Consider the following 21,798-nt stretch of genomic DNA (forward strand, 5'->3'; position numbering starts at 1 on the left):
CCGGGAGTCTGCTTCAGGCCATATACTGCTTTGTCTAGAATGTAGCAGTGATCTGGATGCTTCTCGTTCACGAAGCTTGGCGGTTGCTCAACGTACACAGTTTCTTCAGGTTCTCTGTTGAGAAAGGCACACTTTACATCCATTTGATAGATTTGAACCGACTATAATCTTGCAACTGGAGCGAAGGTCTCTTCATAATCTATACCTTCCTCTTGTCAGTATCCTTTTACGACCAACCGAGCCTTGTTACGAATCACATTCCCCTCCTTATCCATCTAATTTCTGAATACCCATTTGAGACCGACAACCGAAGCATCCTTTAGAGTTGGAATTAGATGCCATACTTTGTTTCTTTCAAACTTTTCAACTCGTCTTGCATGGCTTGAACCTAATCAGAATGGTTAAGAGCTAAATTCACGGTCTTTGGTTCAACTTTGGAGACAAAAGACTTGAACATGTAAAATTCTACTTGAGAGAATAGTGCAACTTGTTTCGCTTTGATCTGTGATCGAGTTAATACCTTTTTCTGAAGATTCCCCAATGATTTGACTTTGAGGATGGTCTTTGGTCCATTTAATGAGAGGAGGGTAATTTGGATCACAAGAGGGATCCAGTTCTGCATTGACTTCTTCTTCCAATTTTGATTGTGTATCATCATCATTGACATTTGTATTCTCCCCGTCGAATGATGACGCTATTTCAATTTCGGGATCAGAACGTTCCCCTTCGTTTGGACTTTCGTTTGAGCTAGATGATTATGACGATAAATTCTCCCTCTGAATTGATGAATCTTAATCATTTGGTAGAGACGAACCCTCCTCCTGGATAGAAGAACAGTCACCAGAAGGTTCGCTTGAGTCAGGCCTTTTTCTTGCCTTTGGTTGTTCAGCTGCCATCTTCTGTGCAACATCGTCAATAATTTGCTTCAAACTGTCAACTTTGTTATCTTCAGCCTTGGATTCAGAATCAATAGCTTTTTCAGGTTCATCAAAGAGAAGCATATATTGCTCAAAAAGATTTGAGATAGGCATAGTGACTTGACTAGACTTTGGAAAGATTTCCTGCATTGCACCTTCAGGTGTCTTCAACTTCTTGACATAACTGTCATAAAAAGTGACATAGTATGTCTCTTCAATCTTCTTTGAGCATTTATTCAGAACTCTATACGCCTTAGAGTTCAAAGAGTAGCCCAAAAAGATCCCTTCATCGGCCTTAACATCAAACTTGTTTCGATTCTCCTTTGAGTTGAAGACGAAGCATCTTGAACCGAACACGTGAAAGAACTTCACATTAGACTTACGGTTGTTCAAGATCTCGTAAGGAGTGATAGAGAATCGCTTGTTTAGATACGATCTATTCTGAGTGTAACACGCAGCAACAATAGCATCGAGCCAGAAATATAAAGGCAAGGAAATGAAGCTTAGCATAGTTCGAGTTGCTTCACACAAAGATCGGTTTCGCCTTTCGATGATTCCATTCTGATGTGGAGTATATGGAGCAGAGAAATTGTGAGTCGTTCCCTTCCCAGCCAGAAAATCTTCGAAATCCTTGTTCTTGAATTCCAAGCCATTGTCGCTTCATACGTTACGAACCACTTTTCGCAGTTGAACCTCTACTTGCTTTATGAAGAGCTTGAGCTTAGGAGTTGCCTCTGATTTTTGCTTCAAGAAAAATACCCATGTGAAGCGAGAGAAGTCGTCAACTATGACAAGAATGTACTTGTTCCCACCAATGCTTTCAATATAGGAGGGACCACATAGATCGATATGTAATAGCTCCAATGGTTCTATCACCTTTGTGTTGATAATAGAAGGATGACTTTGTCGGCTTTGCTTTCCCATTTCACAAGCTGCACATAGATGTTCTTTGTCGAATTTAACAAATGGAAGACCTCGAACGTGATCCCCAAGTACCAGCTTGTTGATGTCTTTGAAATTAAGATGAGAAAGCCTTCGATGTCATAACCAACTTTCATCTGAGTGTGCCTTCGTTAGCAAGCAAACTGCCGATTTCCCTCAAATTGGATTGAGATTTAAAGGGTACATTTCCCCCTTTCGCTTCGACTTCAGCAAAATATTATTTGACTTCTTTTCGACAATCTCTGAGCCTTCTTCATCAAAGGATACTTTCAATCCGGTCCCAACTACTAGCTGTGATACACTTATGAGGTTGTGTTGCAATCCTTCAATGCATGCGACCTTTCTGATTGAGAAATCACCATTCGTAATCATTCCATAGCCTTTGATAGTTCCAAACGAATTGTTTCCGTACTTCACTGTTCCACCATCCTTGAGAGACCGAAACTCCCTCAGTTCTTCCCTTCGTCCTGTCATGTGACGCAAGCAGCCACTATCAATGTACCATTCTTTGTCAAACTACTCGTCACGTATAACCTGCAAAATATCAAGCAAACGTAGGAACCCAAAGTTTCTTGGGTCCTTGTGAGCCTTTTCCAGGATAGGGAATAGTAAGTGAAACATCAACCATATAAGCTCTTTTTATTAGAGTTGTTTCATCTTTTCTTTTTATTGTAAAAACTTTGATTTTGTTTGACTTAGATTCATTTGATTTAGACGTAGGATTTGAAATTTTGACGTCTGCATGATTTTGGATCTCTTTTGGGCATTTGTTGTCTTCTGGAAAGAGCTTTCCTTTCCCCTTTAAATCTTTTGAAGAAATAGAATAAGAATGAGAAGAATAAGGTTTAGAAGCAATATTGGATCGTCGATTATTTCTTTTCCTTGGTTGAGAACGGGAACATTCTTCCCTTCGGTTCTTCTGATTGAACATTCTTCCCTTCGGTTCTTCTGATTGAACCTGGTTCTTCTGATTGAACCTGGTACTAAACTCATGTCATCATCCTCATTAAGTTCAGATGCATTTTCAACATCAATTTTATTTTTTGAACTTAATTTGGCATTCAACGAGTCAAATTTATGTACAGTTTCGGTTCTTAGTTTCAATTTATCATTTTCATCTAACAAATTTTTGAGCATGTCCTTATGGTCTTTTGACTTTATGTAGGACTCTATTTTGTCAAGACCAATTTTGTAAGCAGGAGAGATTTCGTCAGACGATACAACATTTTCACAGTTGTAAGCTTCGGCATCGACTTCATCCCCCTTTAACTCAAGGAAGGGTAAAATCATGCGATGTATCTTCTTTCCTATTTCAGAATCGAGATGTAACTGAGTGATATTAAAATATAGTCTTTTCGCAATCAAACAAAAAATGTTTCGTTGTTTTAAAATCTTAAGATTGTCTCGTTGCAAATAGATTGACTCATCCCTAGACTTAATTAATTCTTTCACCTTCTGCTCAATCCAGATCCTCCTCTCCTCACTCTTCGACAATATCCTGCTAATTTGATCAATCAGGTTAGAGTTTGTGACACATGTTTAGGTAAGACTACTACTTAAACTAGAAAATTTAGAATTTAAGATATTCAGTTCCTTTTCATAGTTAGTAATAGGAATTTTCAGAGAAGTTAGAATATTTTGTACATTCTTGATCAACTCATCACATTCGTTGATTTGTGCACTGACAGGTTTCGCAGAGAAACACCTGTCCTCTCGCTCTTTCTCATCTTCCACCCCACCATCTGTTGTGTATCCTCGCATCTGTGATACACCTTCCGTCACCATCAAACATCTTCCCTTAACCTTTTCTTCTTTCACCAGCAGAACCTTGCCATGAGTGGGTTTCCTCACTTCTTCGTCTTCTCAATCTGTGGACCACACCTGCACTCCACCAAATTCATCATTATCACCTGTATCCTGTACAATCAAAGCATTCATGGTGTTATTGTTAGCTGTTGATTTCTTTTTCTTAACTTCCTCCAATCGTCTCAGGAGGTTCGCTTTCTCATCGGCTTCATCAATTCTTTCATTCTTTTTCTTCAGCATGCAGGCTTTGGCAAAGTGATTCTTGCCTCCACAAAAATGGCAATCAAAACCTAAGTCACCACCAATCTTCGTCTCCTTCTTGGATTCTTCTGACTTTGAACCCATCTTCGGTTCCTCCTTCACTTTTCCAGAACTATAACTTCCCTGCCAGTTTCGGTTCTTGTTGGCTGGGAACTTTCTTTTGATAAACTTTCTTGGATTGGAAACCATCAAGGCATACTCTTCACCAGTTAGATCATAGTAAGCAAGATCCAATTCTTGTTATTCTTCAAGGGTATGAAACTTGGTTACAACCAATTGCCTATTTCATTTAGTGAGAGTCATCCAATCCAATTCATATTACTATTACTTCATAATTGTTCTCACAATTATAACCCACTATGAACTTTTAGAATAGTAAGATCATTCATGCATTAAGCATGTTAATATAGAACACAACAAGTATTTATAGGAGATTGTCGTAGGCCAAAAACGAAGGAAAAATAGGCTAAAACAGGGTAGAACGAGAGAGAGAGAGGGGGGGGGGGGGGATCTGAGGGTGTGGAAACAAATGAGGAGTTGAATCCTATTTATAGGAGATTTTCTTGGGATGCGCGCCATTCAAGGCCATGTGGATGTCGTGCACATCGGTGAGGTGGATCCTCTGGTTCGTTGACATGTGTCCGAAAAGGGGTGGGGCAGGGTGGCTATCTTCGGGTGCAAGTTATATACGACGTGTGTGTGCGCGAGACCTTTTTCATATTTTCAAATTTGCACAATTTCCTCATACGAGCTTTTTTTGACGTTCTTTATATCCACAAAAAGCTCACGACGATATTTACAACTTTCATTTAGACTCCGTTGGCTAGTATTTACTTTATGTTTTTCACACAGGCTTAGATAGTTAAAGCCCGTTAAAAAAGTGTAACTTTCTTATATGGAGTTCGTTTTGGACTGTCTTTATATTTTTGAATTCTTATTAACGAGATCTTCTATTCTTGTTTAGATTGTTTTGGCTAAAAATTGACCGATCTAAAATTCAATTTTTGAGCAGCATACTATTATGCCGAATCTTAGAAAAACATAACTTTCTCTAATGAAGTCGAATTTAGACGTTTTTTATATGCACACTCTCGGTTTAACAACTGCTATGATTTCCGTTTAGATCACTTAGGCTAAAAAGTAAGTTACCAAAATTTTACTTTTTACGATACACTGTTTTGTGTCGGTTTAATCATGAAACTTCGAAGAAGTATAACTCCATCTTACGAAGTTGAATATACATGTTCTATAAATCTAGGAGAATTGTATCGACATTTCATACGTATTTATGATAATTACTTTGACTCAAGAGTGTTATATTTTTGTTTCATGTTTTCTTACAATCTATAGCTATGGTAAAATGGTGTGTTAGAACTCTCCCCCACTTACAAGGATTTCTTCCCTGAAATCTAACTAAATAACTCTGGGTAGTTGCTCCTCATCTCTTCTTCTGGCTCCCACATCCATTCCAATCATTTCCGGGATTGCCATTGAACCTTCACTATGTTAATCACCTTGTTACACAAGGTCTTCGTCTTCTTATCCAAGATTGCCATTGATTTTTCCACGTAGTTCATACACTCGTCTCGTGAATGTCTTCCATAGGTACAATTGCCGATTCATCCATAATGCACTTCCTAAATTGGGAGACGTGGAAGGTGTTATGGATCAGACTGAGCTCTTCCAGAAGGTCCAAATGATAGGAAACCTTGCACCAAGAAACCAACTCATTAAGAAGAAAAGGCCCATCCAAAATTTGTCTACCCTTAATGAAGGCAGACTGCTCCAAACTCACCACCGACCCGATAACCTTAGATAACCCATTAGCCAACAGTTTGCCAATAATTTTATATTGGCAACCTATTAAACTAATAGGTCTAAAATCTTTGATATTCTTCGGATCTCTGACTTTAGGGATGACAGTAAAAAAAGAGGCATTGCATCCCAATGGAATATCTGAATGGCAATAGAAATGAGTAACAAAATCCACCACATCATCCGCAATAAGATCCCAATACCTCTTAATGAAGCCAAAAGAAAAACCATCAGGACCGGGAGCTTTCGAGGAGCCACAATCCCAAACCGCCCATTTAATTTCCTTACGGGAGAAAGGCGTAAGGATGAATTGAATTTGAGAATCCGAAAGAACAGAAAAATGAGCAACATCAGTCTTCGGTCTATTTTAGTCGAGTTGAGCTTCATGTTTGACAATATTCAGTTCGTTTCGGCTTGTTACACCTCACCCCTACTTCTCTAAGGTTCAAGTTTCTGTTTATTAGTTTTTTTGACGTGTGTGTGTGTGTGTGTGTCTATATATATATATATATATATATATATATATATATATATAGGGTTAGGTTCATTTGAAACCACTATATTTTGTGAGACGGAGAGATGCAATCATAGCTACTAATTTTGTAGATAAATTTTTTTTAAAACGCAAAATAAGAGTAAATTTTTGGAAAAAAAATTTATAATATTATTTTCGTCACTTTTTTATCCAAAAAATAAAAAAATAAAAAATTACCATTTTTTAAAAATATTTATAAAATATTCTAGTAGAATATTAGAATATTTTACATATCTGACAAATCTACTAGAATACTAGAATATTCTAATATTCTAAAAATCATATTGGAATATTTACAGCGTAATATTCTATTAGAATATTTCATATATTTTTCAGAAAAAAAACGGTAATTATTTTTTTTTAAAATTTTTTAAGGTATAGAAAATGACGAAAATAATAATTCAAATTTTTTTTTTTAGATTTTTCCTTCTATTTTGCATTTTAAAATTTTTTTAGATTGTGTTTTACGGTTTCACAAAATTAACATGATCTCAAATGAACCTAAACCTCTCTCTCTCTCTCTCTCTCTATATATATATATATATATATATATATATATATATATATATATATATATTAGTAGGATAAAAATATAGATACTTTTATAAAGTTTTTATATATATATATATATATATATATATATATATATATATATATATATATATATATATATATATATATATATATATATATATATATATATATTTTTGTATCCAACTAAGTAATCTCATAATTTAATACACTTTTTAAATACAATAAAACTACTTACAATAGAAATTTGATAAATTAATACTTGGTTATCTAATAAATTCTTTATCGTAATATTTTTTACGAGTCCCGATTTCGGGATATAATGTCAAATAAATACTTCATTAATATTATAAGATAATCTAGACCACATATAAAATATAAATTACTTATTCATTATATACTACATACCGCATAAGGAATTATTAATAGATATTCTATATCGTTTAAAAATTATTATACAGTTTTAACAAATTATAAATTTAACATTCTATCCCCCGAATCGGGTCCTGCCAAAAGCATAATCTTAAAAAATTTATTAAATAATCGAGTATTAGTTTTGCTATGAAGGTTTTTTACAATTATTTAGGTTTGTAAAAAATGTTTGACGTTAGCTAGTTTGGTGGTGGGTGGGTGTGTGTGTTAGGGGGAGGGGGGTTAAGGTATTAATCGGGACCTTAAACTGCTAATTCTTTGAATTTTAAAAGATTAAATATGACTAATATTATAACAAAGTTCGTAAATATCACTTATATAGTAATAAAATAGGTTAATAGAATTAATAAAACAATAATCATTCCTTAAATAGTTTCTATTGAGAAAGAAATTCTTCAAATTATTAAAATTATTAAAATCTGGTGTGTGTGTGTGTGTGGGGGGGGGGGGGGGGGGGGAGTTAAGGTATTAATCGGGACCTTAAACTGCTAATTCTTTGAGGACTTTGGTTCATTTTGGCAATTGGGATGTTGATGAAGATGACTTTAAGCTCCAACGAAGAAGCTCTCTAGAAATATCCACCAAGCAAGATGAAATCACCATTAGATGCTAGTCATTCACTTGTAAAATATTATTCTTAAGCTTTAAAACATATTCCAAAATATGCTTAATGAGAAGTAGCAATTTAATCATTCACGTGTAGCACAAATTGTAAAGGAGAAGAGGGGAAGGAGGAGGCTTTTAACTTCGAAATTTGGCAGCCCTTAAGAGCTCTTCAAGTTCATGGTTTTGGTCTCCAAAGGAAGAAGAAAAAGAAGTGAAAGAAGAATCATACCCTTTCACTAGTTTAGTGTTCTTTAAATACCAAATCATGTAACAAAAAACCAAGACCAAAAAGCAAAAGAGGTATAACTTGTCTAGCAAGCATGGGAGACACAATAAACTAATGGAAAAGAATAATCTTAAGCCCATTATAAGCAAATTTCATCCAGATGATGATAAATAGACATAAGATGTATCTTACACTCAATCCATTAACTAGTAGTTGGATATGAACTAAGTTGGTTACTTAAAGTGTCTGATATTTTGTACATAACATAAATAATCATACCATATGATATATTACTAGTTTAGTTCCTTTTATTATTATTTTATTGAAATAATAACTTCCAATATGTTGCTAAAATATTATTTCCCAATATAATGTTTTTCCAATTAAGATACAAATGTTGATATATTTATTCAAAATAAAATTAGTGGTAACTTGCTATAAGGTGTGACCATATATGATCCTATGTTATTAGCAATATCATTGTATAATAAATATTGGGTATATAATATCTTTCAATTTCTCACTTGCACAAGACTCATCACAGATTGATATTGACAGTGGTGAACGTCTAGCAACATTTCACTTCCACCAATAACATACGACGAAGAATGTCATTCATCATCATTCAATTCCCAAAAGCTCAAAGCTTCAATCGATGTATAATGTAAGTTTATCAGTTACCCTTTGTTACGGACATCCATTTAAACATGAGACTTTGATTGCAATCTATCAATTGTGGTGTTCAACTTTGGGTAATGTGTGTTAGATGTCTAGCTCTCAACACATCAGAGGAACAAATCCCATCTTGATTACATAAGACTCTTGCATAGTTCACACCATACCTGAATATGGCGTTTATATTTGCCTAGTTAAGGATTAATATTTGACCATATCAAAGCACAACACTCCCTACACTAAAGTCCCACTATGTATTTTAGGTGTTAAGGATACAAAGATAGTAACTTTTAATCAAGTATCACTTATAACCACAATTTATGAGTTGATCTTGATGCGGGTCCGTTCAATACTAATTCTTTGACAAGTATCTATGAAACTTAGTTACAACCAATTGCCTATTTTCATTTAGTGAGAGTTAACCAATCTAATTCATATTACTATTACTTCATAATTGTTCTCACAATTATAACCCACTATGAACTTTTAGAATAGTAAGATCATTCATGGATTAAGCATGTTAATATAGAAAACAACAAGTATTTATAGGAGATTGTCATAGGCCAAAAACGAAGGAAAAATAGGCTAAAACAGGGTAGAACGAGAGAGAGAGAGATCTGAGGGTGTGGAAAACAAATGAAGAGTTGAATCCTATTTATAGGAGATTTTCTTGGGATGCGTGCCATTCAAGGCCATGAGGATGTCGTGCATATCGGTGAGGTGGATCCTCTGGTTCATTGACATATGTCCAAAAAGGGGTGGGGCAGCGTGGCTATCTTCGGGCGCAAGTTATATACGACGTGTGTGCGCGCGAGACCTTTTTCATATTTTCAAATTTGCACGACTTCTTCATACGAGATTTTTTTGACGTTCTTTATATCCACAAAAAGCTCACGACGATATTTACAACTTTCATTTAGACTCCGTCGGCTAGTATTTACTTTATGTTTTTCACACAAACTTAGACAGTTACAGCCCGTTAAAAAAGCGTAACTTTCTTATATGGAGTTCGTTTTGGACTGTCTTTATATTGTTGAATTCTTATTAACGAGATCTTCTATTCTTGTTTAGATTGTTTTGGCTAAAAATTGACCGATCTAAAATTCAATTTTTGAGCAGCATACTATTATGCCGAATCTTAGAAAAACATAACTTTCTCTAATGAAGTCGAATTTAGACGTTTTTTATATGCACACTCTCGGTTTAACAACTGCTATGATTTCCGTTTAGATCACTTAGGCTAAAAAGTAAGTTACCAAAATTTTACTTTTTACGATACACTGTTTTGTGTCGGTTTAATCATGAAACTTCGAAGAAGTATAACTCCATCTTACGAAGTTGAATATACATGTTCTATAAATCTAGGAGAATTGTATCGACATTTCATACGTATTTATGATAATTACTTTGACTCAAGAGTGTTATATTTTTATTTCATGTTTTCTTACAATCTATAGCTATGGTAAAATGGTGTGTTACAACTCTCCCCCACTTACAAGGATTTCTTCCCTAAAATCTAACTAAATAACTCTGGGTAGTTGCTCCTCATCTCTTCTTCTGGCTCCCACATCCATTCCAATCATTTCCGGGGTTGCCATTGAACCTTCACTATGTTAATTACCTTGTTGCACAAGGTCTTCATCTTCTTATCCAAGATTGCCAGTGGTTTTTCCACGTAGTTCAGACACTCGTCTCGTGAATGTCTTCTAAAGGTACAATTGCCGATTCACCCATAATGCACTTCCTGAATTGGGAGACGTGGAAGGTGTTATGGATCAGACTGAGCTCTTCCAGGAGGTCCAAATGATAGGCAACCATGCCCACTCGAGTAATGACTCGAAAATGTCCGACATACCTAGGGCCTAACTTGCCCATCTTCTGGAACCTGATGATACCCTTCCATGGTGAATACTTAAGTAGTACTAGATGTCCTACCAAGAATTTAAGTTCTGTCCTTTGTCGATCTGCATAAATCTCTGCCGACTTTGAGCGGTCTGCAGTCTCTTGCATACTTATTGAATAAGTTCGGTGGTCTTGATCACAACATCAGTGCTCCCCATGACTCGTTGACCAACTTATCTCCATCATATAAACGTCCGAAGCTTCCTTCCGTGGAGCTTTTCAAAGGGAGGTCTACAAATACTGGAATGGTACCTGCTATTATATGAGAATTCTGCTAATGGTAAATATGTATCCCAAATTCCACTAAAATCAAGCACACATTCCTTTAGCATGTCTTCAAGAGTTTGAATAGTCCTTTCACTATGCCTATCGGTTTGAGGGTGATAAGATGTACTGATATGCAATTAGGTGCCCAGCTCATCATGGAACCTTCTCCAAAATCGAGAAGTGAAACAGACATCTCTATCTGAGACTATTGGGATTGGTACTCTGGGCTGAGGGATTACTTCCTTAACGTAAATCTTTGCAAGCTTCTCAGTTGAGGATCTTTCTTGGATATACACAAATTGGGCACTATTTTTTAATCTATCCACTATCACCCATAAAGTGTCTATTACACGAGGAGTCTTTGGCAGCTTGGTGATGAAGTCCATCATTATCTGTTCCCACTTCAACATTAAGATATCAAGAGGTTGTAATTTTCTATGTGGCATTTGGTGTTCAGCCTTGACATTCCAACAATTCAAAACCCTTTTGACATACGATGCTACATCTCTTTTCATACAGGGCTACTAATAACTGTGTTTGAGGTCCATGTACATCTTTGAAGCTCCTGGATGAATCAAGAACTTGGAATTGTGCACCTCGTCTATTAGTATTTGTTGAGTTCCTCCCGAGTATGGAACCCAAACTCTACCATGTAGAGTCAACAACCCACAACCATCTATGTCGAAAGCTAAGATATGTCCTACAATTCTCTTGTAGGCACTCGACCTCCCTACATGCGGATGGCTTCGAAACCCATGATTTATGCACCGCAGTAAACTACCATGTCATCAACACCTTCTACGAGGGCTAACACTGGAGCTCCACATAACTTTTTCCTTAACGTCTCGAATCCTAACTGTTGCTCAGGTCCCCAATGAAAAGTAACTACTTTCTTCCTCAGACGGCTCATAAGTGTTGGATTAGGTGTCTAAGCCCATAACTATATTGGTATGTACTTGACCCGATTATGAGCATGGTCCTTTTGGGTTGCCTTCACCTTAACAATTGATAGGATGAATTATGGAGAAAGAGGATTAATTATGATTTATTAATATATTATATGAATAATATATTAAAAGAGAAATCATATTTTTTTTAATTAATATTGATCAAGAATTAATTTAGAATTAATTTTGTAGTCAAAAGAGATTAATTAAATCAAGGGGACCGATACTGTAATTATAAGATAGTTATAGAGTTGGGCTTAAGATCCATAAGGAAGCAGTGGATGAATTCTATATGGGAGTCCATATAGAAATCGTCCAAGGGGCCTTCTGGAAGGATTTTTGGGCTGCTTAAGGACTAAGAAACCGGATTAGAGTTTCCTAGTTGATAACCCTAGAAGCCTAACTATAAAAGGAACCATTAGGGCCACCAAATTCGTCCCTTGCCTCTAAGAGAGAACCCTAGGATGAATTTTGTGCCTCCTCCTCCCTCTCCCAAGTCATCTTGTTGCTAGTGGTGTTTGTGAATCCATTAGAGGTGCAACATTTGAGGCACTAGGCTTTCAGAAGTCAAGATCAAGAAGGATTGTGATTGTTATTGCTACATAACAATCAAGGTAAACTTTCTAACCCTAATTATATGTGATTTTCAGATTTGTATGTTAGTCAATTAGGGTTTTTTACTTTGGTATTCAATGTTGTATGTTTACTTAGAAAAACCTAGATCAAAGTAATTAGGGTTGCATGAACACCATAAGGATGATGTTATGCGTATAATTTATCAATGGTATTAGAGCCTAGGTCATTTTTCTAGTTGAATAGATGCAAAAGTGAACTACCAAAGGATCAAAAAGTTGAATTTTTGTTGTCTGGGTAGCCGACTTGGCGAGTCCATCAGTGGACTCGATGAGTTTAGGGTGCTGTTATTGGGATTTTCGATTTTTTGAGCAGATTTTGTTAAGGATAATTACCAAAACTCATTTTTATTGCCTAAAATCGATTTTTTTATTCTTGGAATAATTATCCTTATCAAAATTAATGGATTTGGTTAAATATGGATAATATAGGATTATTATGAGTCAAATATTTGACCTAGTAAGTTTGAAAAGTTTCAATTTACATCCCTTAGGTTTTATAGTTTAAATTTGAACTTAAAGGTTTTAGTTTTTGAAATTTAAATAGTTAAACCGTAATGTTTTGAAAGGTTCCAAAATTTGTCCTCAAGTTTTGGAATTTAAAGTTTAATTAAAAAATTTTAATTTTGAAATATTAAATTCTAAAACCCTAGTATTTTGAAAAAGTTCAAATTAAACACTTATGGTTTTATTAAATTAATTAAGTGTTTAATTGAAAGAGATAATTAATAAATCCATAATTATATGGTTTAAGTCTAATTTATTAATAGATAAAACCACATAGTATTTTAAAAGTGTAAAATACATCCTTATACTGTATATAAAATTAAATGTCTAATATTATATATGTATGAGTAAAGAGTCAGTCTTACCGTTAGTAGGCCTCATTCACGAAGTTGGTCTATAGGGGGTGTTTAAGGAAATTGCCTATAAAATGACGATTGAATGGGTATCCACTCTTACCCACCACACTCTTGACTAGTGGAGGGTCATTAGCCGAATGGGTAGCATATGACACAACCTTCCATTATAAGTATAATGAAATACGAAGTAACTAAACACTTTATATAAATTCCGAAATCTTAGTTACTTTAGAAAAAATGTAGAGTTGGTGCTAATCCATGAAATTGCACATTTCATCTTGTTGGTCGTTAGTGGAGCGTGTGTGGTTAACCGACACATTAATATGCGACCAATGAAGGATGGCAATGGGTAGCTCGTAGATTATCATAGATCAATGGAACGTGTGTGGTTAATCGACACATTGATTAGGTGATATACATCCCCGAGAGTACCAAGCTAATTTGCATGGTTATCCATACCTTGTTTGTGATCCTCGACATCCCAGTCACAAACTTGAAGGGCATAATCAAGATTAAACATGCCATTGAAAAGTTCAATGAATCTCAAAATATCTAAGAGTTTCAATGCATTTAAAACTTAAATTTCCTTTTCATTTTTCATGGTGGAAATTGGTAAATCGTCATTTAACTACCTTCAAATTTTCTGCAACTGGATTACGGTATCCCTCTTCCGAGTTGTAGAATATTGTGTTGGATCCTAGCCTTAATATCTCATTTGGGTGTTTATTAAGGACTCAATCAACTAACTTGAATTTCTCCCATTTTGTAGATGTCAAAGTATATCAACTATGATCTTCCCGAATCCTTTGGAAAATGTTTTCCACATGAAGATGATGTTCCACGATTGGATTGTGGAAATGGAAATCATGCTTCACTTCCTCCACCTCCTCCAATAATTCTCCTTGACCCACGTGTTCGAAGACTTGAAAAGTTCAAAGTCACTCAAGCCCTATTAGCAAAAAGACACGAAGATGGAGAGTCTTTGTGTGCACACGTCTTAAAGATGAAGTCACACATTGACAGGTTGGGAATGTTGGGTGTCGAAGTCTCAAGGAAGGTAGCTGTTGACTGGGTTCTTTAATCACTTCCTGACTCATATAGTGAGTTCATTAGAGAGTACTATATGATGGACGATGATGCGACCCTCATTGATCTTACCTATTTGCTTATTGCTGCTGAATCAACAATGATTTGGTGGACTGGTCAAGCAAATTTGTCTAGCAAATCAATGTCCCAACCTTCTATGGACAATGGCGACATTAGAAGTCCAGAAATTTTTTCTCTACGCAAGAGAAAGGCTGAGTCTGAGATAGTCCCGTGTACCATTTCAGAAGATTCCATATGTTTCTACTGCCAAGAGAAGGGGCATTGGTTACGAAGCTACCCTGACTACCTGAGAGATCTAAGAGATGGGAGAGTCAAGATGTATGACTCTACTTCAGGTAAAATCCACTATCTAACTCTATTAAGTTCCTATTTGTAGATTCTTAATACATGATGTGATAAGATTACATTTTGATGTGTTGTAGGATCGAAGAAAAGAAAGGAAGCTTAAAGGAAGAAGTGAGCTGAGTCTGATCGCGAAGAAATGGATTTTGATCGCATGATTCGATGATCGGATTTTTGAGCTGCTGCTTAGAGTTATGATGGATTGCTTAGGAATATGTGATAACATATTTTTCATTTGACTTTACATTGTAAGGACAATTTTTCTGCACCTTTTATAAATAAAATAATTTTGAGTTTTTTCTTATTTATATCTCCTTGCAATGTCATTTGTGAAAATTGATGCTTGTGTGTTTCTATTATAAGCACTATTAAGTGGATGTGATTCTTAGTTATGTCATTTATGGTAGTTTCGTAATCTTCTTAGTAGGGAAAGATTCCCATCGCCCAAGTGTCACTTAGACAAAACCTTGGAATCATATGATTTGAATCATGTGATGTATGGAAATCTTGGTACTTAGGAAATTAAGACTAATTCCTTGATCACATAAGTATGTGAGTTAAGTGAAGGACTAAAGGACTAGAACACAATGTTGTACACTGGTCAAGTCCACCACAAATAACAATAAGATGATTCTTCATGATTTACTAAAAGTCTAGTAAATGTGGTTATGCTTACAAGATTAAGTGTAATTTTGAATCATTGAAAAGCTTCAATGAATGGCAGAACAAATAAGAAAAATCAATTGGGTAGAAAGATAAAAGTTTCTCCAATCTGAAAACATGGGACAGTACATTAGTATCATGTTTCATGATCGTCTCAGTGATTATGAAACCATATCACAATTGATCCTCTAAGTAAATCTTAGTGCACTAGTATGGCTAAGAAGAGGAATCAAGAATTGTTGAAGTGGTTAAATCAAAAGGTGAATCATACTTCGTTCCAAAATCAAGTCTTAGAATTGTACTCCAATATTGTGATATTGAGTGACACGTCTTTAGTAAGTTTAAAACACTCATCAAGTATGGAGCAGGAAAGGTTTTCTTATTCCTGCACATTTGAGATTGGTAAGTTGTGATGTCTTGGATAAGACAAAGACCGATTAAGACCAATTGTATGAAGTGTTGTTTTGATAAGAATCCACACTAACTCTTGAGTATTTTTTTGTCAAGAAATTTTTATTGACAAGGGAATCTTATATGTCAGGAGGTCAGTGGGAGTCTTAATGATCTTGAAAAGCTTCAAGAATTGATCGATCACTAGTTGACATATTCTTGTTTTCTGTGCCATTCCAGTTGAGTTGACTATGCATGTGAGTTCTATGAGTTCTCATTTGAATGCATAAAGGCAATACACCTTGATCAATGAAAGCACTTTGATCTGTATGGGTGAGCTGCCGAACAACTTGGAAGACCTTGTAGGCCCTTGTGTTGTCGAGTGGCAAGAAATTAAGATTGAACAAGTTCAGTCATATGAGTTTAGATTTGTCACAAACATTGTCTTACGATTATGGTTATGAAAAATACACATTAATAGGAACACATACACCAGAAAAATCTAAGTGATAAGGTTTCTCTCCGCTTCATGAAATTGATTGTGAGGAAACTCTTTCACTAGGAAGATTTTAAGGAGATAGTGATTGTGTTAATTGCATTCTCAAATTCGATTATGATTACGACATCCCTCTTCATAGTTCGAATTGTGAGATTTGGCAATTAATTTGAACAATTAAGACTTATTTTTGTAAGTTCTAGAATTGTTTAGACATACATATGAGTTATCTAAGGAAAGGTGTATGAGTTTGAGAAGCTTAGATAAAGTCTTACCGAAGCATCATGTATCAGAAATATGAACTTTGGTAAGAAAGTCAATAAGTATTGATTTCTAGAAGTCCACCTGATTTCTGAATACATGTCGAAGCTAGTAAGAGCATAAGTGTTATGCTGGTAAGGAAATAATTATCATGTTAGTGGGAGCATGATTATTATGTTAAGTGTTGCAAGTTGGCAATATTAATTATAGAAAACAAAATTTTCAATTCGCAAAGTCGTAGAGGTTGAAAGGTTGTTTACTATAATTAAGGGAGAGAATATTATACTTCATTTTTTCAAATCTAAAAGCTTAGATTGAGAAATTTTAATTAAATTTAGTCAAAGGACATATATGAATGTTATGTTGAAAAGATTCAACATAAGGAAATTCTAAATATGGCAATATGATAGCAAGAGACTGGTAAAGTATCATGTCTTTATGTAAGACGTTATGTATCGTATCCTATACGCTTCGATTATAGGATCGATTGCATACGCTGTAATATTCGTCCGTTTTGATTTTCCAAATGCCTAGGGCATTAAGAGGGAAAAGGACCAGAACCGAATATGAAAAAAATTAATTAAACAACTGTGAAAGGCTATCTAAGGTTCGCCAAGGATTGGTCACTTGTGGGCAGTTGGAAGTATTGTAATGGATGGACCATATCAACATTATTATGAATAAATAGGATTCTATTTAGAATGAGTTGTCTTATGGAAAATATGGAAATATTTCCATAATGGGTGTTGGATATTAAGAATCTATGTAGATTAGAAACTTTTATGCAAGAAGGTTGTTCAAAGGAATGTACTTTGAACGTGAGACTTCATAGAGCACTTTGTAATATTATTCTAAAGTCTTGGTGGCTTTGGTGCTATGACATTACGAAAGGATCGTTGCATAAAATGTTAGAATCTAACATATTCTAATAGTGGCAAGAATTTAGTATTCTTACACTTATGATAAGGATTAGGAATTGTGAAATGAGCATCATTGGAAATGTGTTCATTTGATCTATTTCACAAAGTAAGGACAATAGGTAAACATAAGGTGCATGCTTGGAGCTTGGGACAACTGTTGTTATAATTCAAGTAATAAGTTGATTATCCGAAACATTATACAATGAATAGTGTGTGATCAATATGGTGATTAAATAAAGGTGTTTAATTTATACTCAAAATTTTGAGACCATATTGGATTCGATTATTCTTGTGTTGCACTTTGCATGTTTTGACTTCCCGAATAATAAGGTTATTCAAACAATCCACAGTCAATCATAATTTGGAAGTAGGTAATGAGGTAAGACTGTCAAGAATCCGACTGTAGATTGTCTAAAGCGTTTTAAACATAGCAAAAGTTTGCTGCAGTGTTCATGAGTGCTCCTGAAATAAGATTTGAGTATTGGATTAAACCCACGCTCACTTGAATCACTTCATGGATTTTATCACGAGTGATTAGTGAGATGATAATATCTTATATTCTTGAAACGGAGACATGTGGGTTGTAGTTTGCAAGTCGGTTGCACATTGATAATATGTAAACGCACCAGTAACTTGGTGTTATAAAACATATTGTTGTGTGTTATTTGATGAGTAGGTACAAGCGAGCATTTGAGTCGAAGTTTATCCATTCCTTTTACCCTAAGATGGATAACAATGATATCTTTGGGCTCCTCAATGATTTAATGATGACACCCTAAGCGCTTGGCCAAGCCTGGACTAAGTTGATGTGTTCAATTGTAGTCTGTTGTCAGTTATCATAAATCGGAAATCGGGAAACAACACATGAACAAAGAGTATGATTAAAATCCATGTCTCAGTTCATATGATATCTAGAATGGAGGAATATATGATACCTTATCTAAAGGACTTGTTACTGATAAGATCAGAGTTGTCAACGACTTTTGAAAGCTATGATTGCTAATCAGGTTCTGAAGTCGTACTTGCAAAATAGTTATTAGGCTTATCCAAGTGGGAGACTGTTGGATTAGGTGTATAAGCCCATAACTATTTTGGTATGTACTTGACCCGATTATGAGCATGGTCGTTTTGGGTTGCCTTCACCTTAGCAATTGATAGGATGAATTATGGAGAAAGAGGATTAATTATGATTTATTAATATATTATATGAATAATATATTAAAAGAGAAATCATATTTTTTAATTAATATTGATCAAGAATTAATTTTGTAGTCAAAAGAGATTAATTAAATCAAGGGGACCGATACTGTAATTATAAGATAGTTATAGAGTTGGGCTTAAGATCCATAAGGAAGCAATGGACGAATTCTATATGGGAGTCCATATAGAAATCGTCCAAGGGGCCTTCTGGAAGGATCTTTGGGCTGCTTAAGGACTAAGCAACTGGATTAGGGTTTCCTAGTTGATAACCCTAGAAGCCTAACTATAAAAGGAACCCTAAAGGCCACCAAATTCGTCCCTTAACTCTAAGAGAGAACCCTAGGATGGCCTCCTCCTCCCTCTCCCAAGTCATCTTGTTGCTAGTGGTGTTTGTGACTCCATTATAGGTGCAACTTTTGAGGCACTAGGCTTTTAGAAGTCAAGATCAAGAAGGATTATGATTGTTATTGCTACATAATAATTAAGGTAAACTTTCTAACCCTAATTATATATGATTTTCAGATTTGTATGCTAGTCAATTAGGGTTTGTTGCTTTGGTATTCAATGTTGTATGTTTACTTAGAAAAGCCTAGATCAAAGCAATTAGGGTTGCATGAATACCATAGGAATGATATTATGCACATAATCTATCAATAAGTACAACTATCTTGGAAATGTATTGAATGAATCTTCTATAATATTTGGCTAGTCCGAGAAAGCTTCAACTTTTTGATGGAGTAGTTAGGACCGGCCATTGCATTACTGCCTTTATCTTGGCTGGGTATACTAGAATACCATCCTGGTTGACAAGATGCCTAAGGATCTAGACCTCTCGTAACCAAAACTGGCACTTGGAGAAATTTTCATACAACTTCTCCTTTCTTAGAACCTCGAGTACCTCCCTCATGTGCTCGTTATGTTGCTCTTGGGTCTTTAAAAAGACCAAAATTTTGCCAATAAACATGATTAATGATCGATCAAGCATAGGTATATATACTCGGTTCATTAAGTCCATGAATGTGGTGGGTGCAATCCAGTGCCCAAAAGGCATCACTATGAACTCATAATGACCTACCAAGTTTTGAAGGCAATCTTTTGTATATCTTCTTCTCTTATATGCATCTGGCGGTATCCTGAATGTAGGTCTGTCTTGGAAAACCACAATGCTCCTTGGAGCTGGTTAATAAGTCATCGATCCTAGGTAAGGGATAATGTTCATTCACAATGATTTTTATTAAGATCTCTATAGTCTATGCACATCTTGTACGACCCATCCTTTTTCTTAACAAACAAAATTGGTGCTCCCCACGGAGAACTACTTGGTCGAATGAAACCGTTGTCCTTCATTTCTTGAAGCTGATTAGACGATTTGCATCTATGGGGGTGCAAGACGATAAGGTTCCTTGGCTACAGGTGCCGCACCAGAACTAATTCAATCCTAAATTATACTTTACGCTTTGGAGGCTCACCAGGCAAGTCCTCGGGAAATACATCGGGGAACTCACAAACTATTGGCACTTTTACCAAGGTTCCCTCATTCTCCATGATGTAGGCTAAGAATACCTCGCACCCATGATGTAGATATTTTTTGGCCCTTGAGGCAGAACAAAACGTGGAATTATTTCCAATACTCTCGCCTCAGATAGTAAGTTCCCCCTCTCCCCACTTGGAGTCCGAACTCATACTATCTTCTGCTACAATCAGTTAGTGCCTCAAACTCGTTCAACCAATCCATGCCTACTATTACGCTCATCTCTCACATATGAATGGGAATAAGGTTTATTAGGAAACTAGCATTACCGATTTCTAATTTACAACTTGTTGGATTAGGTGTCTAAGCCCATAACTATAATTGGTATGTACTTGACCAGATAGTAGCATGGTCCATTTGGGTTGCATTCACCGAGCAATATGATAGGAAGGATATTTGAGAAAGAGGTTATTTTTGATTTATTAATATATGATAAGAATAATATATTAATTGAGAAATCATATTATTTAATTGATATTGATCAAGAATTAATTTAGTGATTAAAAGAGACTGATTAAATTAACAGGGGCTGATTATGTAAATCAGTAATACATATAGTTTGGGCTAATGATCCATGATTGATTAGTGATGAGCTAAGCTTATGTGAGAATCCATGAAGTGTTAGTCCAAATGAATTATTAGATCAAAAGCCTAAGAGAATGGATTAGGGTTTACAAGTGACCCTTGGATTTCTACACTATATATGTAACCCCTAAGCCCTAAAATCAATACAAAAGTATTCTAAAGAAGAGTATAGACAATGTTGGTACCTCCTAAACCTCTCTCATAATCCACCATTTGTTCTTGGTGTTTTATGACTTATTTGAGGCATCACAGTTGAGGTGCTAAGCTCTTGTAAGGCCAAGTTCTTCAAGGTACAACAAATTGGTAATCATCTTACTTGTTTTTATGTTTTATTTATCAAAGTTGAATGCTAGTTAGGCTTCATGATTTGGAAAAAGAAAATTGCATCTATAACTAGAGAAAACTTATATCCAAAGCATTAGGGTTGTATGTGCACCATAGGGATGTTATAGTGCTCAAAACCCATCAGTGGTATTAGAGCCTAGGGTGTTTTCTGTTATATTCATGCAACTGTCTGATTTTCAAAGCTGAAAAAATGTTATTTTTGGCCACTGAATGTTGGACTCGTCGAGTCCCATATGGGAACTCGAAGAGTTGGATCATATGAGATGAACTCATCGAGTCCATGCCGTGAACGCGACGAGTAGGATCCCCTGTTTGCAGATTTTCGAGTTTTTTTTGGCCAAAATTAGATTAGGATCATTGCTAAAAACTGTTTTGTATTATAAAATTCATTTTTTCTGATATGGTAATGATTATCCTCATCCAATTAGAAGATAATTATCAAACTTTAAGATAATTTGATTATATGATAAGTTGATTATTCGTATGATTTGATTTGAATTGTTTTGCTATATGAGTTGAATTATATCAAATTGGTAAATGATAAAAAAAATGTGATTATTTTACTTGTTTAGAATTTGATCCGAATGGCTTTGAAGAATTA

Source organism: Lactuca sativa, chromosome 9 (assembly GCF_002870075.4).
Source record: "Lactuca sativa cultivar Salinas chromosome 9, Lsat_Salinas_v11, whole genome shotgun sequence".
Classification (NCBI taxonomy): Eukaryota; Viridiplantae; Streptophyta; class Magnoliopsida; order Asterales; family Asteraceae; genus Lactuca; species Lactuca sativa.